Consider the following 27,147-nt stretch of genomic DNA (forward strand, 5'->3'; position numbering starts at 1 on the left):
GGGAAAAAGAACAGGCTTTAGAAATGAGGCACGATGGTTTTTATTATTAAATAGATTACTCAGTATTACTGAATAGATGACTGAGAATTTCCTATTAAAAGAGATTACCCCCCTGAAATATTATCACGGAAAGTCTTAATAGTCAACTCTCATTTAAATACCAAATTTTGAAAGTTGGTCCTTTATTTTTTAAAGTAGGTCTCTAGATTACATAAATGCAGGGAGGTGTTAACCCCAGCCATGCAGCACATAATGATGGATGCTGCCATACCTAGTCCTGAATATACCAGGAACAAGATTATTTAATTGAGTTTTGAATATATTATTCATTGCCTAAATCCTCTACCTTCCCACAGCCAAATGATGCTGAAGCTGAGGTTCATTACAGGTCTCCAATTGCTTAAATTCTTTCCAGTCTAAAGTGGGGGTCACCCAAATTTCATGGGAAATAAGCTCATAGCACCATATAATATTAATCATAGAGCATTAAGGTTGAAAAAGACCTGGTAAGATCAGCAAGCCCAATCATCAAAAATAGGAAACTTTTTTTTTTAACATGGAATAAACCACTGCTGAATCTGAACATTTTCAGAAGACCTACAAGGTAACCAAGCAAACTCTGATTCAAAGGCAGGAATTAAGCAAAGTAGTCCAAGATATCTGCATGCAATAAACATCCCTATTTTATTATACATCTACATTTCCCTGACAAGTATTTTAGCTATGCTAAGTTTATCAGTGAGACAAAAACAAACAATCAAAATTCTACATCAAAAGAGAAGTTCAACAATTGTTTCAAAATAACCTCTGAGCCATTTTTAAATTATGAATAGTGCTGATCCCCATTTTTCATGAGTCATGGCAATGATGTTCTATTAGTATACCTGCAATTTTTCCCACTATTGTATTTTTTAGCCTAAAAATTTTTTCCCAAAAAACTTAGCTTGTTTTAGAATAACATTTATTAAGTAGCATCTTACCTGTGGGGAATACTATAAAAAAACCAAATAGCTGCCTATATCCTGGAATGAGCCCTTTGAGGACTTAACTGAGAAGAGCTGGAGTCTCTTCAGAAAGATAAGGAGAACTGGCTGTCCTTGATCTTCATTTTTCTGTTTTCAAATAGATGCACATAGTATCTTAGAATGATCTGGATTGGAAGGGACCTTCAAGATCATCTAGATCCAATCCCCCCACCATGGAAAGGGACACCTACCATTAGATCAGGTTGCTCAAGGCCCCATCCAAGGTGGCCTTGAACAATTCCAGGGATGGGGCAGCCACAACTTCTCTGGACAACTTGTTCCAGTGAATGATGAAGTGAAGGGGAAGTTTAGGTTAGATATTAGAAAGAATTTCTTTACGGAGAGAGTGATCAAGCATTGGAATGGGCTGCCCAGGGAAGTAGTGGATTCTCCATCCCTGGAGATATTTAAAAAGAGACTGGATTGTGGTGAGATAAGGCCTGGCGCTCGGAAGATCTCGCGATGTTACGGGAAGTCAGAGGCCCCTCCCCCTGTAGCCAATAGGATGTGAGCTGTGACACGGCGGAAGTGACGCAACAAGGTACAAGGCGCGTCTATTTAAACCCGTGCCATGCGGCAATAAACTCTCTCTTGGCTCTCTTGGCTGCTCATCCCATCTCGGCGTCTGACTACTTTATTGCTTAGCAACCGCGTGCTACCCCAGAACCAGGTCGTGCCTTTAACCGAAAGGCAACACTGGATGTGGCACTCAGTGCCATGGTCTAGCAACCGCAACGGTGGTTCAAGGGTTGGACTCGATGATCTCTGAAGTCCCTTCCAACCCAGCCAATTCTATGATTCTATGATTCTATATTCAAGACCTAAATATTTACCAGCACATTTTACTCAATTGTATTAATCCTATCAGGATGCATAGAAACAGACAGAGAAGTCCTCAAAGGACTTACAAAGTTCATGGGTGGCAAGAGGTCCTTCCCAAAAAACCATACAGGTCACACTATTCTAAACAAACTACGAAGACCCCCAGAACACAAACTTCCAGCTAGACCATGACTCAAAGAACTTAACTGAAATTGAAGCAGGGATGCAGAATGTAATGATGATATCTGCTCCCTAAGAACATCACTATTAATCTATTAATAATACCAGAAAACACAGGTAAAAGCACAGGAATTTGCAGTGACCCTTATTTCCACAGTAAACCAGACCTTGCAATCAGTACCTCTTGAGACTCTGGCTCTCCTTTGTGCTACACCCAACTCCACAGGAGGAATCCTCCGACAAGGCTCCTGATATTCACCTCAAGCATCTGTACTTGGATTGGAACCTCCATCTCTCCTGACAGATTATAGCAATTAAATTTTAGCATGAATATCATCTAAAGACAAGCGCAGAAGAATCTACAGGCTCTTGAGTTACCGTACCGATACCAGCAACTCTGCAAATGCCCTGAAAGCACAGAACGAGAAACAGACAACATTTTGTGATGGTTGTGGTGGTGGTACCTATCACAGAGGAGATCTCTTTGTTATGTGCAGGTAAACCTTTGTTATACTCTACGTATGTAGAGGAGGGTGATAGCTGGTCTGGTTGAAAAGCTCAGCACTGGCAGAAGTGAGCAGTATTTTTAATTAAAGTAGCCCAGGTACTTTCCAAGTCATGTGAGAGGCAATCTGGGCTTAGCACTAATAAGCATACTACTAATAAGCACAAGATAAAAAATAGGAGGAAAAAGAAACCCAGGGAGTCCAGAGCACAGATTTTGTGATATGAATTCAATGTGGGTGGAGAGGGGAAGCAGTTAGAGGGAGGTGGGTGTGTATGTATTTGGGTGTTCTTTTTCTTTTCATCCTTTATGCTTCCTCCACTTCAGAGGATTGTTATTTGCATATTGCTGGATACAAGCCATTTTTATGACTCAAACCCACTTGCTTGAAAAATTGAAAAAGAAGAAAAGAAAAAAGAACATAAAGAAGAAAAAGAAAAAAACCCTTCTAGCAGACACAACAGAATTATTCACAGAAGCAGATAGGGTACTACTTGACACAGTTAACACAAAGAAGTACCACATGGCTTGGGTGAACATTTGTGGTCAGGGGCCTGGAACAATGAAACAATCAGCCATCTTAAAGATAAGACAAGGCAAGGGAAAGGAAAGGTAAGAAATTATTTCTTCAGTTTTACTAGCATTAATCTGTCACAAGATAAACTGTCTTGCAAATGCTTCCAAAGGAAATTTCTTCTAATTATTTGGAAGAGCTATTATCTGAAGCCAAAGAGACTGTTCACACAAAAACTTTGTTCTTTGTACATATATTCAGACAGGTGTCAAGAAGACTTTTGAAAAAGTGTTTGAAGAACAGCATTAATGCACTCATGTGCATGCAGGCTTTTTTTTTCTCTTCTGCATATTCAGTTTTGACTAAGTATCTTAAGACTAAAGAAGATGAAGCACTCTTGCAGAGGCAGCAGTGAGTTACTTTGTGCCCTGCATTTATTGGAGTACTTTCAGAGGTCTTTCTTAAATGTATGGGACTAATGTACCAATCCAAGCCAAATTATATAGGTTTAGATTTTGGGTTGACTTATTCCTGAAGGAAAATGTTTCGCTTGCAACTGGTGCAAGGGAAGTTCCAGGACCTGACCTGCAGAGAAAAGATGAAGTTATGTACAGATTCAGTAAATGATCTCTTGGCTAATACATAAAAGAAGGTTAAAGAATAACTTTTGAGATTACAATAGGCTATGTTCTGAACAGAACTGGCCAGGATGCCATTTTCAGAAGGATAAATACTTAAATTTACTTCACAATTTTCCATGAGTTATATTTTCTATTTATATATATAAAAATCTATTTTTTCTTTTTCTGAAGATTTTCACAACTTTTTTAGATTTTTTCAGGGGGTGAGCGGAGAACTTTTATTGAATGAATCAACTAGCTCATTTTATTGGTCCAGATAACATACGTATTACGATGATACATTTTTTAGTGAAATGGTTCAATATAATACCATGACATTTCAGTTAAGATACTTCAAGAGGGAGAAAAAAAGTTTGATTTCACATTATAAAAGCAGGCAAAACATTTTTAATTGCTTGTAATTACCTAATTACCATCTGCCTAAGACTACACATGACTGTGGCTGGGTTGGGTATTTTTGTTAGATTTTTTAAAATTATTCTTTTATTTTTATTATTTTGGGGAGGGGGATTGCAGTGTTTTGGTTTTTTTTTAACAGACAAAGGGTATATTTTCTTCTGGGCAGAGAAGGTTGATGTGATATGAGGAAGCATCAGAAAGAGCCCAACAGCACTTAGGGATTGAAAGAAGGATGAGGGAAGTGTCTGACCACTCTGTAAAACTGACATAGCTTGTGTCTGAGGGGAAGATAACGCAAGAACTGATAAGGGTAATTTGTCAATATGTAGCTGTAAGCCTGAGCTGTGTGAAGACCTTGTTTATCACAAGAAGACTTCCAAAAGTATGCCTTCTATATAAAAATAAAATAAAATAAAATAAAATAAAATAAAATAAAATAAAATAAAATAAAATAAATCCCCAAACTGTATATATTCAGGATCTATCATAAACATTTATGTGGGAGACCAGGTCTCTAGACCCTGTTTCCAGAAACACACTTCTCACAGGAAGAGGCCTGTTGCACTTCACATCTTTTTAAAGGTTGAAACACCTCCTGAGCAACTGCAGGCCTCTGAAGTCCAAACAGGGTTCAACTGGAGCCTCATCATGAAAGGAGAGTGCCTGGTAAATCAGCTCTTCCAGACTCTACTTAATGCAATCTTACTCAAGCTTATTGCTATACTTGCAGGAGTTCTCATGAATAATTTTGGCAGCTCAGATTTACAAGGGCATTGCATTCCTCAGACCCTACGTGGACAATTTTCAATGGATGAGAGTTAGGCTGTTCTATACACTTTTCCCAAGGGAATCCACACTTTCCTCTGCATTGCACCAAGTGTAAGGGAGAAATCTAATTTTTTTATGTTCCACTACAAAGAAATGGAAAAGGAAGAAGCTCCAGAGGTACAAGTATTTCCTGAGCTCAAGTGTTCAGATACACTTTTTTCTTCCTATAATTAAACTTCTCATAATAAAAATTGTACATTTTATAGGTGGAACTCCATAGTTGGGTATAATACACAGCAAGTAAAAGCCAATTGATCAATGTTGTATCAAGTAACTTGATAATGTTACAGGAAGGAACCATCACTCTGCAGCACCAATATCCATCAGATAAAATAACTGATAGTGCCTCAATCAATTGTTATAAGGATAATAAAGTCATTATATGCTGGTACAGTGCTAGAGAATCACTGTCTCCTTGATACACAAACATCTCTGTCTGGCTTTGACATTAATTACCCACAAATGTCTCCACACAGATATGCCAGTGGGAGACCATTACCTTATGAGAGCATTTAAGAATTCTAATATTCCCCATTAGCCATAACTGTGTTGACTCTACCTCTCTTGACAGCCTCCACTTCAAAAGATCTCTCAGGTGTCTTCTGCTGTCAACTGGTGGGATTGTGTATATGGGAAATTAGAGGGACTGTGCTTTCGGACAGGTGGAGGTAAAGGGATAACCAACTTTACTGGATGCTGTGGATTCAACAGCCTGGCACATAAGAACCAAAGTGTTACTGGTGGTAAATACTGGTGCACAGTGCATGCTCATACCAGACCAGGAGCACAGGTTCCATATTTGTACCTGCTGTATACCTACTGTATTCAGAAAGCTATTTTCTCCACATTTTTCAGAACTTCATAGCTCCTTTGGTTGAATTGTATTGACATTGACTCATGTGCCCAAACTATTGCGAAGGACAGACACACATGGACAATCTGATCACATCTGGTTCGTTTTCTTAGCAAACAAACTGAAGAAAACAAGAAACTCTTTGCCTTTCTAAGTCAAATAAAATTTTAAAATAGAGGGGGAAAGGACTGAAATACAAAAATAAACAGTCAGAAGAAAAAAAAGAAACCAAAATCTAGTAACAATACAAAGAATTATATTAAAGAATCGTGGCAGCTTCATATCTTAAAACAAACAAACAAACAACAAAACCAGGTAGCATGAGACATGAGTGTGTTGAACACCTAAAGTATCACCACATGGAGTGAAGTGGATTATGGCATGCCAATGAAACAACTGATTGATGAAAATCATCAGTCTTGGAGCTGTTTCTAGAGGTTGTCAAAATCAAGCTGGTAAATGCAACACCACCTAATAATATCTGAAACAAAAACCATCAGAAGCATACTTTCACTGCAGAAAACTGCTCTGTATTCTGGTTTCTTTCTTCATCCACAAGAGTGTTACTTTCATGCATATTGATGCTCTCACAGTTCATGCTACCTCCTGTCTTCTCTCTTTAGTAAGGTGTCTCTTAACTCAGAAAACAAAAGGTTATTTTTAACTTGGAGATGGCAGACAAACTACCACTCTGACAGATAAAACCAGCTCAGTGAGCTATTCATATACATCCTGCACAGTTGGGAATCCCCAGTATAAACTATTCTTAGAACTTCATAGCCTACTTAAAATACAGTAAACTCTATGCATTACACCACAATACAAAAACTGGTTTAAACCTTATAGTAGTTAATTAATTACAAGTAAGATTCTTCAATAGACTAATGGAAGAAAGCTACTTAGAGTATTGCAGGTTCTTCCCTGATTTGCTCTCTGCAGGCCATTCTTCTAGTAGATAGACAAGAAAGAAAAATATGCTTCTTTTCCCTTGAGACATAATAAGACACATCCAGAAACATAAGAGCAAAGCAGACTGCAGTCTCCACTGAGAAAAAGGAAGAACTTTTCAATTCAAATGGGGAAACTGTATTTTGCACCCTCAAATAGGTCTGTCTTCTGGTTAATTCAGGTACATCAACCCAGGCATCTTAGAGACGAGCACTAAATCAAACCTTAAACCAGGCAAGTAGTCCTTAAGCTTGCTAGGACTGCAACAACTGAAAGTCTGTATGGCACCTCTCTTTCCAAGCCTGTAAAATAAACTCCTGCATTTTCTACGTTCGTTTTCCTTCTGTTTCATATGGGACAACACAAAACAGAACACAAGGAACATTTCATATACCACTGTTTTAAAAATTAGCTTATATGCTATAATGTTCAGTCCAGTTGTTTTTAAAGTATTTGCAGTATTTTTCCAGAATTCTAGCTTGAGCCTTTCCAAAACCTCAGGATCCAGCCTGAATCTCATTTTATTGCCATGTCCCATAAAATCATTAGATACACATTTGGTCTTTGATTTGCTTGGACTATCACACCAAGTGAGAGAAGGATCAATTCATTAAATGAACAGTAGTTTCACAGAATCTCAAATACATTTTTAATACCCTACTCAGGCCTTTCATATTTGTATTACCACTACCTGCAAATTTAAACAATTCAGTTGCTGGCTTAATTTTCACTTCTCATAAGCAGACAATTAAAACTGCAATATAATTTGGGAGCAGCTCTAAAATGTTTGAGCTGACTCATTTGAGCAAGCCTGAAAAAGACATGAACCATTTTTTCAGCAAATATTTTAAAATAGTAATAGTTATTTGGCAAAAAGTTAACAAACAAAAACACCTATTAGCAGTAGGCTGCACACATCCACGCTTCCCTGGGAGAAGTATAAGCAGCAAACCATAAATTTAATGAAGGCAGAAGTTCACTGAACTAATATGCTTGCCTAGTATGCTGATTATGTTCATCTCTCATTTGCTATTCCAACTCTACCTCTTCAGAGGCAGGTATCCAGATTTCTGCATTACTCACCCAAAACAAAAGCCCCAGCATTAGTAGCAGATGTGGGCTGTGCCTTCAGAGTGTGTTCACATTTGCACACTTCTCTCTCCACTTCTCTCTGTATGCAAGTGGTGATAACCTCTGACACAAAGCATTATGCATTTTACAGAGTGAACGTGGTCATTCTGTGGGAGAGATGCCAAATTTTGGTAGCTCCAGGGTATACGAGGGGGTTGATGTAGGATTATGTTCCAATGACCATAGGCTTACACAAGTCACCAGTACATTCCCAGAATCTTTTGCACAGAACCTCTCTTCTCAGAGACCACTGGGGAGCCAAGCGATTCTATATTCTGAGAACCACTTCTAATTCAAGTTACCAAGGACACATTTCCTCCTATCAGCATTACATCTAGCTTCTCCACTAGTTTTCTTCTACATCCCCTGTCTCAGAACCTTTTTAGAAGTGGCTCCAAGTGTAGCAGAACCCACCAAAAGCTGCCTGCAGCAGTTAGGGCACTTCTGTAGACAAAGTTTGTTGTTGGAGCCTTGTGTAATCTCTGTGTGTTGGCTGCCCTTTAAGAGCCAGTAAAACAGAGAGGTCCATGCTACCTTTTTCTTCTAGTACCAGTGTCTCTGTGCCAATACTGCAAATAGAACTGGGCTTCCAAGAGCAGAAAATAATACCTGTGATCTCTTTCCACCATGGATCACCACGAGGTCTAGGCATAATGCAACCCATTAAGACTCCAGCTATATTGGTTGTGTTAAGACATTATTGCCTAGATGTTATTTTTAGTTCTATTATGGTCAGCTGTGGCCTACAAGATTACAGTAACAACACTGACCTCTTCTTAAAAAAAAAGCCTTTAAATATAATGTTATAAAATGCTACACATAATAACAATGACTGCTATTATACTAATTTATCTCCGTACAGTAATGCTTATGGTAACTTGATTTACTCATCTTAAGAACTGCACGAGAGAAGAAATTTTCACACAAAAAAATATTCAAATTTTAACTAGGAATTAAAACCTTGAACATACTCAACCAATTCACCATAAAAATACCAGCTGTGAGGAAACGTCACTGGTTGCTTCCAAGAACCACTGACATGAGAACTGAAAGGAAGATGTGGGCTCAAGTTATTCAGGATGGTGACTCTGTACCATCAGTTCACATGCAACATAAAACAGAGCCTTCTGCAGCTCAGAAACCAGACAGCATAAGCCTGTGTGCTGACACCATTCTGTATTTGTACTACTCCTGTATCAAGCATTTCCAATGACAATGCCATTTTTTTTCCAAGGGATGCTTAAATGACCCTCGACAGCTTTGTATCCAAGCCTGACCCCATCACCCTTGGCACTACAATTCACAGGCTACTGAGAGAGTTACTGCCCTGGCCTTGAATTACTCAGAAGTAACTGGGTTAAATGTTAAATGTTAAATTACAGTATGTCTTACTAAAGGTCATAAGAAAAAAAGATATAAAACTCCACTTATTAATCACTTGAAAGATTTTACATCAAAAGTTTAAGGCTTCCAAAAAAGGTGTTAATGATATGACTTATTACATGAAAATTTAGGCCACTGTAACCTTCACTGCACCTCTCTTAAATGTACCTCAATTCAGTGAAAGCTGGACTAGAAGCAGGCCCCCAGCCACTGAGATTTAATTTAAAGAGTCTTTTGCAACACCTGCCTCAGCAACACCTGGCTCCTGCCTTTGAGTGCCAATTCCAGGCAGGATATAAAACTGCCAATTAGAAGTCACGCACCGAAAAATTAAATTTCATTAGTGAAATGGAATTTGTGAGCTCACGCTGGCAATCTACATCATTTAATAAATTACTGCAAGCCTACAAGCATTCAACATCAGAAGACTCAACCCATTTTTACACAAAGTAGTTCTTCCCCTTTGCCATCTTAGTGACATTTGCATTAGTTACTGATCCAGCTGTGCCTCTGTCACACCTGCTTATCTATGTTGTTCTGAGTGGCACAGGTCTATCTGATTTCTGCTCTTATCATCACAAAATCCATCAACTCTTTCCTTTTCTAGCCACACACATCCATCTACTCAAATCTATTTTGAGTCAACACAAAAGCTAAACTGGCATGCTAAAAATCAATTATCTCAAAGCCAGCTAACTAATCCACGGTGTTAAATGGGGTGACTCAAAAGAAGGAGGCAGGAAGGAGAGACAGAAAAAATTTAATTGAAAATGGACTTCTTTGTATTGTTAAATATAGTCAGTATCCATTTACGTCATATACCTGACACCCCTCTTCTGTTTCTGTACTCCCTGTAATACTTTTTCCTTACAACACAGCCCTCATACAGTTACTTGGGATATTTCTGTCTGTTCCAGGGGAGCTGCATTTACCCCTAGACAAGATGAAATGAAATACTGACAGGCTCATGCATTTTCCTTGAAAGTGATGTCTCAGCAGAAAGCTTTCAATTTGGTACAGAAGGGATATTTCACCTCCAGAAGTAATGGCTCCATCATATTTAATACTGCCAGTATTACATTTTTCCTAGGTGAAAAAAAATTGCACTCAAACCTAATGTATTTCAGAGACTTCCAATGTCTCAAGAGAAAAAAAAAAATCTCTACCAAGTGCATTGATCTTGGCTTTTCAGAAGTTAATTTCTGGGGCTTCTACTTTGGTGTTAATAGTATCAAAGATCTTGTTTTCTGATTTTCTGACAAGGTGATTCAGCAGTCTAAAAATTAAGTCCCACGGACTTTGGACTCAAAGTGCTCCAGAACTGAAACATTCAAAGTTACTAGTCACTGATGGACAAAGTCTCAGCCACAGCCTAATTCCTAGCTATTTTTGCTGGGATGTATCCATGTCTATCACACTTAAATGTCACCCCCTAACGTATGTAAGTTTTAAGCTTCCAGTTGAAAAAAAAATACAGCTTTCAGCATATGTGACTGCAGATGAAATCCCCATAAAGAATACTGAAGCCCACTGCAAAGCTTCTGGAAACACATAAGCTAGAACAGGACTATCAGCCATTATTCTCATTTCTCACACAAACGAGAGATTTACATTTTTTGTAGAAGTAGGTTCCATATATGCCACATTTTGTCTTTTGCTTCAGAACAGAGTAATATCAATGAACACATCCTTGATCTCACCTTAGAGATTCAAGGTTCAACATATGAAAGATCTAAGAGATTTTAATGAAAAGATAACACATCTGTGAGAAGATATATATATATATAAAATATATATAGATACTTCTGCATCTTGAAAACACAATCAGCTTTTTATATATGCACCAAAATAAGACTAGATGTACATTCTTCAGACCACAAGATTCAAAACACCATCAATCTGCCCTGAGTGAAAGGCACTCCTGAGATTTCTGATAGGGGTGTAATAAAAGTCCGTGGCACTTGAGAAATGCAGGTGGTTAAGGGACAAAACCTTCAGTCTTGCCCCTGGGAATTCTCTAGTCACAGCTTCCATCAGCTCTGAAATGTCTCAGTAATGAAACAGAAGTCAGAAAACAGAAGTCCAATTGCTGTGGGATTCTTTCCATGTCTCAGACAGGAGTGCCAGGAGTGAGAGATGAGCACTTCCTCACTAAGATCTCAGGCAGATCTTTCCCTTACAATAAAACAGTCAGGTCCTGTAATACGGCTTGTCTAGAAGGAGGTACTGCAAGACTCAACATACCAAACAAATACTTCCTTGAAACACTCTGTGTTTCAAGGACAGGGCAAAATGTGAAAATAGGTTGGAAAAGCACATGATATACACATGGAAAGCACATGACAAACAAATTACACTTTGTTTCACATCAGGGCCCATGTACAATCAGTAAGAAGCATCATTATCACAGCTTAAATGAGCAGATTTCTTATTACCCATAGATGGATGTTATTTGCAGGTTAAGCCATTCCAGACAAGTGCATTCAACTTTCTCTCCTCTCCACAAATCATTAATCTTTCTTCTTCTGCCTGAATCTAATGGGAATCAACACTGACTAGAACTGGAAACCTCTGCACATGCATGCACAGACACACTCCACACACATAAGACTATCTTGGAAGAAATGTGAGCAGATGGGTTCCCACTAATGAGGTGGTTTACAGAAGCCTACTCTTCAAAATGAATGTTTGAATAAAAAGAAAATAAAACAAGCTTGCTCTATAAGCTATTTTTTCCCCAATACACTAGTACCTCTTGTACCAGGAAGAATTTTTGTTTTTTGAAGGAATAGCAATACCGGACCTGGTATCATAGGGTTCCCTGAAAGTGTCAGTGGGATGATGTTATGGCCTCCTCTTCTGTTTTCTGATACCTTCTGGAGTTCCTGACAGGTATATACAATAACTAATTGTGTACAGAGATACAGTGTTCTGTGAATCAGACCTAGAGAGTGAAATAGGGAAGCTAGATTCATATGGAATTCTTCAAAGTAGCTGGGCTCACATCTCATCTCACTTAAGTGCAAAGACTAATCCTCTAAAATTTATTTGGAACATACACTTCCCCAGATAGTATCTGTTTTTTAAACCCCACTGAATATATCATCTTTGCTTAACCTTTAGTTCAGCTGGAAAAAAAAAAAGTAGATTAACATCCTGGGTTGAGCCAGAACAGAACCAATTTTCTTTCTAGTAATTTTACTCTTCAGCTAAGTCTTTTCTAAGTAGCTGCACTTGCTGAAATCAACAGCATGTTTTTCAGTCAGTGTCTGTTCCTAGGATTGATAAGACTCAATGTTTATTGCTACTGCTGGAGATTGGTATGCAGAACCAAGGCCACTGCTTGGTTATGCTAAACTACTTATGTGCCAAAAATGCAAGGGAGTAAAAGGGATCACACCTGCAAACCCCCTTGCAGAGAGGAAGGGACTGGTGACCTAAAATTGGCCAAATGAAATATTCCTTCCCATAAACATCATACTCAGTATAAATCTGAGGAATCGTGAAGGTCAAGTTTTCTTTGTCCATGACCAGTGTCCTGGCAGGACTCTGTCTGTTCATCTGCCTTTGATCCCAATATACGTGTTCCTGAATCCATGCATTCCTGAATCCAGCTCCTCTCTGCTTCTTCTCCAGGGCCACAATCTCGAATTCTCCCAGGGCTGCTGTGCAGCCTCAGTGGTGATGTGAGCATTAGTGGGGAGAAGCCTGATAGTGGCTTTGTATACATTTTTATATATTTAATTATTTTCTTTTTCATTCTTATTGTTTTCACCAAAGCTGTGTAGTTCAGTTTCCAGCCCATAAATCTCCCTCCCTTCATCTCTTTCATTCTCTGGGAAGGGATATGGGGTTAATAGTGAGCACTTGTCAGTCTTTCAATTGCCAGCCCAGCATTGAAGATTGACAATTACCTAGGCTTTTAACCTGCTTATTGACCTGCGGTCTTTCTGTTGAAACTTGGTTGGAAGAGTACCCAGCACAGCAAATCTTCATACAACTCTTCATTATCTGCAGGAAGTTGTGGAAGATGATAAAATTAAAGCACAAAACCTGGTAATATTATAGCCACGTCTGTAAAAAGATGGAAAAAAAACCCTTCTCTCTGCTGGAGAGAGGTCAAGAGCATCTGGACACAAAACCTGACTCTGACCCACCTCTTATATGCTGGCAAAACCAGGGTATATGAAAAAATGTGAAGCTTTTCTTCACTGTAGTGACAATAAAATAGCATAGTAATTTTTTGCTGCCTCCCTGTGAGGAACAAGATGCACTTTATTTTTGTCCAGGTTTTCCATTGTCTTTTTCTTAAAGAATAATACATAGGTTTTGCTTAACCATGTTGGGATCATAAATACTTCAAGATACATATACCACAATTCAATACCCTTATGCAAATCACCTGACACTGCACCTCTTTTGGGAACACGAGTTTTATGAATCAGAAAAAGGTCCTGGGGAAATTTATAGAAACTTTGAATAACATAGGGAAGTGAGAATTAGTGTCTGAGTAAATCAGTTGTTGAGCAACAGGATGTTTTGCTTCAGTAGGTGTGCTGTGAATATCCTGCTGGGGAGGCTGGCATTAGACCCTTTTCTCCAGCCTTCATAATTGCTTCTATGCCAATGCTCCAGCAAGGCATTTTGGGAATATTGTTCCCTGCCCTACTCTGTGAAATCCAGTCCTCAATAGAACACCCCACTTGTGGTGTGACTGTCCTTGCATGAGAAGATTTGCTTTCCATTAACACTTGTACAGTAATATTGGATTTTACAGTAGTTCATTTGATGAGAAAACAAAAAGGAACACACACACACACACACACACACACACTGCAGAGGAAGTTTTAAACTGCAGTGAATAATAGAAAATAACAGTGGCAATTTTCCTAAAGCATCTCCAAAAACATCTAAAAAAAATCATAATTTAACAGCGACAAGGAAAAACACTTTTTTTTTTTTAATTTTCAAAATGAATAGGTATCTGAAAATATATCTAATCACTTCAAGCTGTCACCACCCACTCCTGGAATCTGGGGGTGGAAAAGAGGAGGAAAGGAACTGCTGATGATAGAAATGTTCAGTTATTTGTTCATTGTCAGTGAGCAGGGACAGAAATAGCTCTGCCAGTGTGCTGAGATGATGTGTCAATTTGTCTGAGAGTCAGATCAGCTTTTTCAAAGCTATGTAATGCAAGATGCTGCTGCTATACTGCATCTAACTGGTAAGTGTAGAGGATATAAATTTAATGAGATTTTAAATCCTGATGGAGATTCATGAATATTTCAACCTAATACATCCATCATTACCTGGTGTTTCATCTACCTAATCCTTAAGTTATAACAAACAGAGTTTTTCTCATGTCACGTCATATATGGTGTCATCTCCAAACTCCATCTACTGAGATCAAAAGAATGTTAATTTTACTATTTATTTCTAAGCTCATTATGACAGATGCAGAGAAAGACATTTGAAGAAAACAGGTGGCAAAAAGGGTCAGCTAAAAGAGATCTTGTGATTTTTAAGCCAGCCTTGGGCTTTAATGTAATGGCATTTAATCTAATTTAAAAATGGGAGGAGACTACCTCTTCCCCTTGCCTCAATTGTCTGGTAAAGAGAACACTTGTTAAATGCAAAAAAATTTTGAAGCTGCAGATGCACACACTGGAATAGCTTTGTAACATCGACTTGAGCAAGCAAAACAGATCCTTAAGGCAAAATACGTTTAAAAATCCAGCTGTGACTATGCAGAAAACAAATAAATTCCTGGGCAAAACCAGGAAAAAACCCAAAGCCCAAAACGCCACAGAAATCCAAAATCAACAACCAAACCCTCAAACAGCCCAACAAGGTGTGCCTCCTCTCCAACATTTCACTGGCATTTCTGAAATGCCTATATCAATTCCAAGCCTTTGATACTTTAACTATACGGGGAAAGAGAAAAGTTAAATACAATCAAATTTCATCTCCCTAGCTGATAGTAGCTTTCTAAAATTACCCATAAAGGCCATTTGATTTGGTAATATATTCACCAGGATATGAAATTTACATAATGTTTTCCAATGGCTTATTAATATGCAAATATTGGTAAAAAGATTGAAAATGCATCTCAAATATTCCTAAAACATGATTGATGTGCTATTTTAAAACAGGGGAAAAGTAATAAAACGGAATATCATCATTGCACAAATAAAGTACAGCCAAAGAATACAATAAGTTGAGTTCTAGACCAGTTGCATCCTGCAGATGCAAAAACCAAAATACAAATTTTCCAAATGCAAGGAAATTATTTGCATCTTGGCTGTATAGAATCAGAAGGAAATGGCAGGGGTGGCTGATGGCTCCACCACTGAAACCAAAAGGAATAGAATTCCAGGACATGCTTCCAGACATCTGCCTGTAAAGCTCAAAAATTCTTCACAAATAATCCTCAAGACTTTTAATGCTTTTAAATACAGCACATCAACAAAATACTGTTGTATATAGTACACATCTAGCCCTTCCAGATTAGAGGCTTATGACAGTCCTGATTGTGGATTACTACATGAAAAGGTGGTGAACTTACCAGACTGGAAGTACTTTAAGGCATAAATTTAGGCAAAGACTACCAGCATCTAAGCCATCAGTTGGTACCAGGGACATGAGTTCTGACAGCACCCACAGCTGCTCACTGCAGAAACTGCTCCTGCCTGGCCACAAGCCCCTTTCAAAACATACTTGAAAAATAGGGGTGCAGGAAAAGCATGCAATAAAAAGCTGAGAGCTACATTGTCCTTAAAGTCTGAAGTCTTTTTAGAACAAAAGATTCATTATTTTTCAAGGTATTGGTCAAGTTGCACCATGACACCATGACCCATTGTCATCTGGTTGTGAGATACCTGCAGTACTGCCACGTCTAAAATCCCAAGCCTTTATGTTTTTTATAAAACATGGGGGGGAGGCTTGTTTCTTAGTTTTTTTGGTCAAGAAATACAAGAATTTTTTCTATTGCAAATCATGAAAATCAAAAGCCTAAATTAAAACCAATTGCAGCCAGATTAACCAATAAACTTAGGGCACTGACAAACAGACTCAAACCTTTTTTTCTGAGGAGAATCATTCATAACCTCATGGCTTTCTGTGTTATGGTTCAGACAATTTTTTGCCTATGTAAGTTTTAAGGCAATTTTACCTGCTTAGCTTATGTATACACCCTGAAATATCTGAGGGGAGGTTTGCCTTCTACTCTAAAAACCCCAGATGAATAGTAACCAAGCTATTCACCAAGATGCTGCACAGCCTACATTTTGGAACATGAGAGCCTATAACTAGGTCCTGCAAACTCTGCTCCATTCTGTGATAAAACTATGCTGAATTCTGTTGTGTTTTGTTCTTCTTAGTTCATCTAATCAATGTCTCATCACTGATGGGGATGAATAAATTGTATTGTATTGGATGCCAGACATGAAAACTTATGGACAGCTGAACATGTGAAGGACAAAATATATTCTCATTGTTAAGACAAACACAAGTGAAATGCCTGATAATAAAGCAACTATCTTTGCTTTCTGTTTTGGTATGTTTGGTGCTTAATTCTCATTGAGTGCTTATAGGGGCCCAAATAATAAACTGTCAGACATCTTGCTTTAGAAGTTTACTATACAAATACCAACTATATTCTGTGCTGAAAGGCTATAAATTAAAAAATAAAATATACACAAAGAGCAAACACACGACTTGTTATCCAGTAGGAGAAGACTAAAAAAAGCTTAAGAAAGTCCATGTCATACCAACAAGCTCTTTCATACTCACATGTACACAATCAATTCATTATTTTTTATGTCTAAATAGCCTACATCAGATGAACAAAGAGTCCAACACTTTCCCTAGCTCCTTATCAGTCACTCCATACATGCCTATAGCTAACATTATTATGCTATGTTTTTGTAAATGTCTGTCATCAAGTGGGTCTTTGATGTGAAGAGGCAACAAATCTAGATAGAGCTGATGGATGTTTTAAGTTCTTTTTTAAAGGCTCAATAGAATAATTAAACTGATGCTCTGTAGTGGTAATTAGGGAAAAAATAGAGCCACCAGCCAGCTGAAGGATTATTAGCAAGTAATTTAGCATGCTGTGCACATGCTAAAACACAAAGGCCCAAGAAAAATAAGTAGATAGCCTGATACTGAAAAAGTGGCAACCTCAAACTGCTGGAGGCCAGAGGTCTTACTCTACAGCATTTGAAACGACAAGAATAGATAGAATACATTAAAAGGTGTTTAGGGGCAGTTAGCAACCTTTCTGTCAGAAATTATTTACATATCTAATAACTCTTCATAGAGAGCTCCATTTTGTCCTGATGTTCCTAATATATGAAATAAAAATTATGGGAACCTAACTTCATACAAAAACCTGGTTTCAGAGACAAAGACCAAGAACCCGTATGGGTGCAATACACAGCCAATTTTGATGGGCTGGTGGAATAGGAAGTATATAATAATATTCTTCTAATGTCTTATCAGCATATATAGCAACACAACCAGTGTGTACAGAGAGTGGAGCTCTAATTTGTCCAAAAAATGGTGAGCAGGAATTATGCTCTGCTGTTTCTGAGAGGTATCCTAGAGCACACGGGGGCTTCCAGACACAGTGAGATAAAAAAAAATGTCAGAGGCATTGTACTCTTGCACGAAGAAATAGGGCTGTCTTTCTTCAAAGTTCTCATGAAAGAAAGAAATGTAAAGTCTAGCTATGCTAGCTAAATAATGGGCCAGACACACCAACACTTCCATTTCCAGTGCCTTACAAGAGAGATGCAAGATCCTAATGTGTTTTTTCTAGATCACAATTTCCTCCTTGCTCCACCCTACAACACATTTCCAGCTGCTTTAATGCCATAACCCAGTTCCCCAGGCTATCTGGGATTCCTCACAAAAAAAATTAAGAATCCCCTTTCCTCTCCCTTATTCGCAGGTATTAAAGATTTATATTTAAATATTACACTTAAGTTATTTCTCAGTTCACAACAGACAGCCATGCAAAACTTCAGCAAGAAGAGACCAGAAATTCAGCTCATATAAAACAAGAAATTTGTTGTCACATATGAAGAAATATACCATAGGATGCATTTACAACATTCAAATATTTGTGCATAGTTTCTGCTAACCCAGGAAAAGAGAATGATACACATACAGAGTGAAGAAGTAAAGCTGAAAAGGAAGTTTCAAGAGTGTCTTTACTCACTTTTTAAATTCTTCTTCATAGAACAGAACAACATATTACCTTGCAGCTCCTGTTTTTCCTTTACTTTGTCAGCATTATTAAAAACTCTCACAGAATGCAAACATTTTTAAGGTCTGTAAAAGTCCTGAGGGTCTATAGCTTTCTCCTGTCACAGTTCCAGTTAATCTATGCTTCTTCAAGAAGGGCAAATGAAGTTTAATTGTTGGAAACTAATTTTCTTAAGTTTTTCATTAGCAAGCATTTCAAGAGAAATGAAAGTGATGGATGGTATTTCAACGTGTACATAATGTCACTAACATTATAAATTTGTGTGACCTTCACAGTGCAGCTCCAGTCCTTCAGGTAACTCACCATTACTGTTATTTTTACTTGCAAAGACACAGCTTGGCTGGTAATGATTTAGAAAAAAATTCCTTAAGAGCAGTTTGATCATGTTTTACATGTTTCTTGTTGTTTTGATCAACCCTTTGAGAAAATACTTGAGAAAAAAAAAATAAACTCAAGGACATGCCCTTCTAATTGATAGGACTGATTGATGGCCAAGTATAAGCCCTTCATGAAAACAGTTCTTTCATCAGTTTCAAGATGGTATATGATCAGTCAGTTTAAAATAGCTTTCCACAGAATCAGGTGGTGCCAAAATTTAATGATGAAAGTTACGTATTCCCTGATTTGGTGGTTTTTCCTGACAAAACATGTATGCATATGTTTGGTCCACCGAGCAACAGAAAGAACCCTTGTGGTTTCCAGAATAAATACAGACAGCATGTTTACAATGCATGTTTACAATATGGTGCATGGCTGAGGAAGCAGCACGTGTTAACCAGTGAAAAGATTCAGATAAATGTAACGAAGCTGTACTCAGTGCCTACCTTATCCCTTGTTGGTTCTCCATTGGGTCATCCTGCCAGATCCTGCAATTTGAATTTTAAATACTGCTAACGCTCAAGAAGTTCCCCTCACAGATTCCAATTTTAATGAGTTTTCTATTCTACTTGGAATAAACAAAGTTAAAAAGTCCAAAGAGCATAAAGTTTTCTGTCAGATGACCTGACAACACAGACCTTAAGCAATTCAGAAGTGGCTCCAGTGCCTTACAAGCATCCATGAAGCTTCATGTGCTGGGACAACCTGAGACAATTACTGCTGCATTCACTACCTCAGAGTTAATCCAGTACAGAGTTGTTAGAAGGATATTCAGCTACTCAAGGCAAGGGGTATTCTTTGCAAGATCTCATGTATTTCCCCACAGAATACTGCACATTTCTGACCTTTCAAAGCACAGCCTTGTCTTGGGAACAGCAGAACTAGCAATTTATACTGTTCTCATGTCAGCAGACATCCTGCTAATACAATTGTCCTCAAATCTCAAAATCATTCTGCATTTTCCAGAGACCAAATCTTCGAGTGCATCTACTATGTCTTACTTCCACTTTGAAAATCCTTTAGTTTTGCCAACACAAACATTTCTAGAATACACAAAGCAACATTAAAATACACTGAAGGTTGCCATTAAAACAACACTGGGCTTCTGTACCTTGTTTGATTCTGTGTACAATTCATTAAGCAACTACATGCCTCTTTTAATACAAGCAGCTGCAAAATTTCCAGTCTGCTGCACAGCAGTGCTGTGCAACCATGAGAGCTTGCTTCAGATTCGAAGCACAGCTTGCTGCAAAATACAGGAGATTTTGGTTACTTTTAATAAGTCTGTATCTATAAAGCATTAACACACTGTGAAGCAACAAGGTCCGGAATGGATTTAAAACTTATTTTTCTCAATTTCAGTGTGCTCAGCTTTAAACAATTCCCAAACAATAACCCCTAAAATATATAGAAATTGCTCTAGATAAGCAATAAATGTTTTGGCTACATCTCAGGTGTCTGAAGCTCCTTCTTTCTGCAGGTTTACAAGTGAATTTCAAAAGCATGAATTTAACTAAAAGACTTTGTCTGTTGTTTCCTTCTTTAAGGCAGACTCCATTAAAATTACAGAATCAGTGTGGCTGGAAAGAAAACCTTAAAAACCATCCAATCCAACCTTTAACTTAACACTTCCATCACTAAACTCTGTCTCTGAGAACTTGTCTACACATTTTTCAAATACCTCCAGGAATGGTGACTCAACCACTTCTCCTGGCATCCTGTTCCAAGGTTTGAAAATGCAAGAGGGAAGTTTGTTTGTATTTTTCACCATATTAACCTATATCTTCTTGGGAAACCATGAAGTGCTGTGGAATACACAGAATGAAGAGCTAATGTAGTTCTCCAGGCTCAGGAGAGATGCTGAGTTTTCAAAATGGGAGATATTTTTAAGATTTTATTTTAGCCATACTTTTTCCTGGGGCAATAATCCAAAAATATTAAGATATGTTTGTTAGCACTTCTGCCCAGACTTTTAAATTACTATATTTTCCATTGTAGCCTATTAAAAATCCCAAATCAATCCTAGAATCCCAGTAACCACATTAAAACAAGTTACAATTGTTTTACCACATCATCAAGTCTGCCAAAGCCTTTTCTTCCAGTAATGACAGCAAAACAACTTTTTGTTCTCCTAGTTCCTTAGTTCAGCATCCTCAAAGCTAATGCCTACACCCTACTCCCCATTTGAATGTCATACTTCCAGGTCTTGTTTCTTGTTGTCTCTTTCATTACCAGATGAAAGAGATATTCACACTTAATCAAGTTTCCTCTTTTAATTTAAACAATTTCTAATTGTGTATTCACACCTTTTCTTACCTTGAACTGTTTTCTGAATTCATCCTTCCCCCTCAAGTTATTTTTTCTCAGTATTAGTAACATTGAAAATCATGTAAATGTAATTTTAAAGAAGTTAACAAATCCTGCAGCCAGGACACAACAAGTATAAGCACTTTGCACATCCAAAGCAAGTTACAATCCCTGCTTCAAAGAGCAGACATATGACTGTAGACAGTAAGAAAAATCATAAGTTGATACTAGACACTGGCCCAGAAGCCAATATTGTACCAATTTCAAAGCCAAGAGTACTATGTGCAGAAAATAACACTCAAAAAATCTTTCTCACTGTCACTCAGAGGTAAAAATGACACCTTGCTCAAAAGGTGTCTGCAGCTTCATTGCTCATATTCTCATAGATTTTGAGGATATTGCTAGATATTTTGCAGAGACTTCACAGTTTACCATAAGCATGAATGTATTGTGGATTTTTAGAGTAAGAATGGGTTAATTGCAGAGAAATTAATATCTCCCTAGCAAAAGAAGGTTTTAGTTTCTCTCCCCTATGGGACTGTCAGTAAATAGAGGACTGTTTGATAAAATAAGATTCTGCTATCGTATAAAGAAAAGTACTATCCAGTTTACTCAGAAAGCTGCTAGCTTAGCATCTAGGACAGGCAGATTTTGAAGTCCCTGTAGTCAGGAATGGCTAATTTGCTAGTAATGTTTCCAAAGGAACTCTTGAAACTCAAGATCAAAATAGATTATTTTAGATATTCCCTGCTCCCCTACACCCATCACTGCTACCTAAATTATTTTCAGATGTTGCTTATCTTGTAGCCTCCACTCAAGATCTGCTTCATTTTTGCTGTGACTGAGAGTCATCTGATGTGGTGATGGCCTGGGCAAGAGGATAAAAAAGCTGGATACATAAGAAAAGGTAGATATGTAATAAAAAACTAAGTCAAAGAAGGTTAGAATTTCTGTTTAATTACTTTATCGTTGTCCAAAGATATGATAAAATCTCAGGATGAAACAGAAAATTACTACCTTTCACTAAATACTTTTTTGGAAAAAGTAGTTCTTCAGCTTCTTAGCAAACACTGACTCCTAAAAATGCTTCAGTCTCCAGAAAATAAAACTGCAAGAAGTAGTGTGAGAATACAAAAAATTCCCTTATCAAATTTTATTTCTGGAGCTTTATTCTTTTTAAATTTCAGAAAAGGAGAAGGAAGAGCAGAGGGAAAAGGCAATTAGCTCTCAAGCAAGAGGAAAAAATCTAAAGTATAACATTCACTTATAAACACATTGGGTTTGCTGTAGCAGAAGAAAAATAAAACCAGGTGAGGCCTCAGGTCCCGAAAGCTGAGCCTGCAGAGACGAATATGCTTTTAGGTAAAGACCAACAGAAAGAAACAACCCTGCACACTATGGATTGTGCAATGCAGAGGAAAAATTGTGCAAAGATGAAAAAGTGCTTCCTGACCCTTGCAGCAATCAGCTTACTCTTTGAAGCATGAGATTTGATTACCTTCATCTCAGTGGGTACAACCATGAATATCACTGTATAACTTCGAATGCCAAGTACATTCTATTTAATAAAGGGACAGTAATGTGAGAATTTCTGCAACCTGGGTAATAACCGCAATGAGAAATCCATAGTAAGAACATTTATAAGGGCATTATAATACATTAGTATTTAGATCTTTTCTTTCAAATTAAGAAATCTGAAAAAATCCAACAAAACCCCATGACAATTCCCCACACAGAAAAGCAAAAATGCCCAATACTTCTGTTTATTCAGCAGGATATGTACATATGACAATATCTATATCTGACATGTGGCATATACCCCTGGGGTCTGTCATAAAGCTCGAATGCAGATTTTTGCAAAAGCCCCTAAACACCACCCATCAAAACAATCAAATGGGAACAGTGACAGCTCAACATCAGTGTCCTGCTCAAAAATACACTGAAAAATACTCAAAGTGACATGCCTGAACTACAGAATAACTTCAGGCAGGCAACAATATCGGCTTATGAACATTTCTGGACAGCAGCTCCTGTGGTAGCACACAGCACTGATTTATCGTTCATCTCTCAGCTACAAGACTCCTCACCAGCTTCAAACCCAGAACAATATCAGCTGAACCTGTATGGAAGCTATAGCACTTCTGCATGTATCTGGTTAGAGAGCCAAATACTACTTCCCACAAGGAATGAGAATTTGGAGGGGTTTTGAGCGTAGAAACAGTGTCACAGAGATATACTGTAGGCACAGCTCAGAGAGTAGATTAGGGCCACTTGTGCATAATGCTGAGCTCAAATTCTTTCTTATGACAAATACTAGGTTTTAATAAACTCTAATTTCCCCAGTCAAATTTACCAAGTCCAGATCTGGATGGTTCTTCAGATCTTGTTTTTAATTTTTATATTTCTCTGCAGTGTCAGTGCCTCCCAGCAAAGTCAGTACTCTGACATATGAGTATTCCTTCTCCCCATAGCATATATATGTCACTTACTGAGAGTTTAGAAGAAGAGGAAAGATTAAGGCTACCTTAGCTTTCAAAGATACTGAGGAGGAAATACAAATGGTCTGATCTTCTCTGCTCTTTGTAAAGTTATCAGTGCACCAGGCACATGGAGAGTCAAAGCAAACCTTACTCTACAGAAGAAGGGTTGATATCTGGGGTGTTACTGTCTGATGGCAGCTCCAAGGCACAGGGGACAAGATGCAAATCATCCTTTTAGCCAGGATATACAAAGAAAGGTTTTACTGGAGGAATCAGAATTACCACAGTGTTTGCCAAGAGTACTTGCCTTGGCAAATGTTCAGTAAAGCCATTCTCATCAATGCCTTTTTAACAGCAATAGTAGCACAACATTTACAGTAAAATATCCTACTCTTTCCCAAGATTTCATTGAAGAGGCTTACAGACATGTTTCAAACAAACTTCCCTGTTACTTAAACATCACACCAGCCTTTCTCTTGTTTTAACTCCCCTACTCTACAAGTCCACCTCTGTAAAGCAGTTACCATATGCTCAACTTACAGCTTGCTCTTGACTTTTCTTTCCTAAGACAAGATTTAAACATATATGCTTAAATGTTTTGCTGAAGAAGAGCTCAGTTTCCAAGTCATGAACATTTTGGAACCAAAGTCAAATAATTAAGAAGTATACTACCTGGATTTGGGGAAATACAAAAAGCAGTAGAGATAGCATGCCTATAACACCTTCTTGTGAGTCCTTGCTGGGACAATTCATGCTTGAAAGGACCAAAAAGAAACAGTAAAAAATCACCTTGTTGCCTGAAGCTATCTAATACAGTGGGGCAAGGGGGATATAATCAGCATTAAAGTGCTTTCCATAAACAATGAACAGCCTAGCAGCTTTTATCTCCTCTGCACTTTAAGAAAGTTTCCATTGCTGAATATTTTCTGAGCAAAAGTAATTTATTGCAGCTTTTAAACTATACAGTTCAGAAACGGTTAGGAAAAATGTTCCGTGTTCCAATACAATAATGACAAGTTTTGAATTCCTTAAGAAACTAGCAGCCTGCATTCATATTTTGAAAACTAACATGTACAAACTACTAGTGACATCTTTGCCCCAAGCTGTAACTATTTATAAGCTGTCCAATCCAGCTCAGCCATACAGTATTCATTTCCAAGTGAAGACTAAACCTGAATGTACATTTAAGATGTCAGTTTGAGTGTGCACTTCTCAACACAATAAAAGGCTGATCACATGTCACTTCAGATGTGCATCTGGGACAGCCATTTTTAAGAAAACTGCTTTTCTGGACATTATTTTAAATATTTTATTACAGACTTTAAAAATTACAATTAGAATTACACGTAAACAAAACCGTTAAGGAAACATCCTGATGAACAGGTGAGTCATCAAGATGAGTTAGATGTGACCTTAGCTCTGTCCCCTGGGAATAAGAGGCTATGACACAATCTTATTGCTGCATCCAGAGACAGATGCTCTGTAGGTGTAAATTAGCACGACTTTACAGAAGTCAGTCATGCTACATCTGGTTTCTATCAACAGAAGCACCACTGCACTTCTCTTCAACATCAGATCTTCTCTGTACAACATCACATGACTATAGAAGAACACCAGGGGATCCTGCTGCAAACCAGCAAAACTACCATCCCAGAAATCTGCAGCTTTAGTAACACCAAAGCAAGTGGGGTCAGAACATTAATAGGTAAAGTCCCTTTGCCAGAGCTATCCTTGGCAAAGCTTTCAGTTTTCTTTCTAACCATAACACTTGCCAACCATAGAGCTATTCTAACACAACAAAACAACAAAAAACAACTAACAAACCAAAAAACCAAAAAGCCTCCAGAAACCCTCCACAAGACACCAACAAAAAACCCCCAAAAAACAAGAATAACCATTTCTAATGCTAAGACAGCAAAAAAATAGCTGTCCATTCATATTTTCCTCATATGGTTAACTGAACTCCCACCCCAGATCCTCTTTTTTTTTTTTTTTTCACAGTCCCCACTTTAAAAGACCAAATAATAAAAATGTTAAAACATGAAGGGAGCTATCTGCAGAAGCTAGAAGCAACAGGAACAAATATACCACAAGTGGCAAATCATTGACATACAAAGAGACCCCTGCATGTGGACAACAAACACATCTGTGGGGAAAAAAAAAATAAAATTTCATGAGAGAATTCTTAGCAAGGAAAATGTCTGAGACATCTGGCTAACCTATAGATTAATCACCTTTTTTAGCAGCAAAGGGCAGTGCAAGTCCCATGGAGTGATGGGACATCCAAAAAACCACCTTGTACATTCCATAGTTTGTATTTCAGGTATTCTTCTGTACATTTGTAAAAATAAAATTGCAGGATACACCTTTGATGAGATGGTATGCCTCCCCTACATTAACCAGCAGAAAAATTCAGACAGACCTATCACGCATGATTTGGCATTAGACACCTCATTACCATACATCTAAAATAGTTGCTAAACTGTTTATTTATAGACATAGTGAATGTGTCCCAAAATAACACTGGTTTATTTAGGGTAGTATTCAAAAGTAAACATCATATTCACCCAGGCCTCTCAAATACTGAGTGTCAATTTGGAAGCTGCAAGCAATGCACAGGTGTTATCCTGGCCCACTACAGAGAGACAGATTTTTCCTTTATGTTTCCAATACATTCTCTCAAGAAACTGCATTTAAGAGCTTTAGATGTATTAACAGCCAAATCACACTTTTAAAACAGAGCTTTGGATGCCTGTTGCACAGCTGGTAGGAACAAGAAACAATGATACTTAGAGGCGTTCTTGTTTCCTTTTGCATTGTTCTTCTCTCATTACATTTCATGGAGTTGGGTGTAAAGATAAAAGAAAAATCTTTATTAAGGAGAAGATTCAAAAGGAGGAAAATGGGTGAAGAAAACAAAGCATTTTGGTGGTGTCCCCTGCTTGTGCAACGGGAAAATGAAGCTTGTGGTGGTGTTTGCCAAACCAGACTACAACTGGATCCAAAACATTATTGATGGGTAACCAAAGTTTATATATATTGATAGAATTAAACACTAACACTCTGGACTAATGAAGATACAGACACGCTCTTCTATCTGATAGTATCTAACAATTTGTCAAGGGACTGTAATCAAAGCCAAAGACAGCTTGTTTACTCTGTATTAAAATACAATATTTTGTATCATACTCTTACAGTACATGACACATATATCATCTGGTATTTTGGTAGAGCTTTAGATATCCAGGAGAAAACAGGATGCATCACTTCAGATGAGCAACCCCACAAAGAACAACTGTAATAGTCATAAAAAAAAAAGTCTGTGAAAAAGACCATGAATTTTACTACACCAAATCCTCTGACAGGAAATTAGGTGACTCTTCTGGAAATTATGCAACCACCCTGCTTCATATAGAAGAGAGTAAAAGACCAAGTGCCTATTTCCCCTGCTCCACCCTCATCCCTGGTATGTCCACAAATTA

General features: G+C 37.8%; 1 protein-coding gene across 5 annotated transcripts in view; it reads right to left on the minus strand.

Moving 5' to 3' along the window:
- The window catches only part of ELMO1 (engulfment and cell motility 1), a 311,982-nt gene that overhangs the window by 126,858 nt on the left and 157,977 nt on the right, over positions 1 to 27,147 (minus strand). The gene's annotated exons all lie outside the window — the stretch shown is intronic.

Source organism: Calypte anna, chromosome 2 (genome assembly GCF_003957555.1).
Source record: "Calypte anna isolate BGI_N300 chromosome 2, bCalAnn1_v1.p, whole genome shotgun sequence".
NCBI lineage: Eukaryota > Metazoa > Chordata > Aves > Apodiformes > Trochilidae > Calypte > Calypte anna.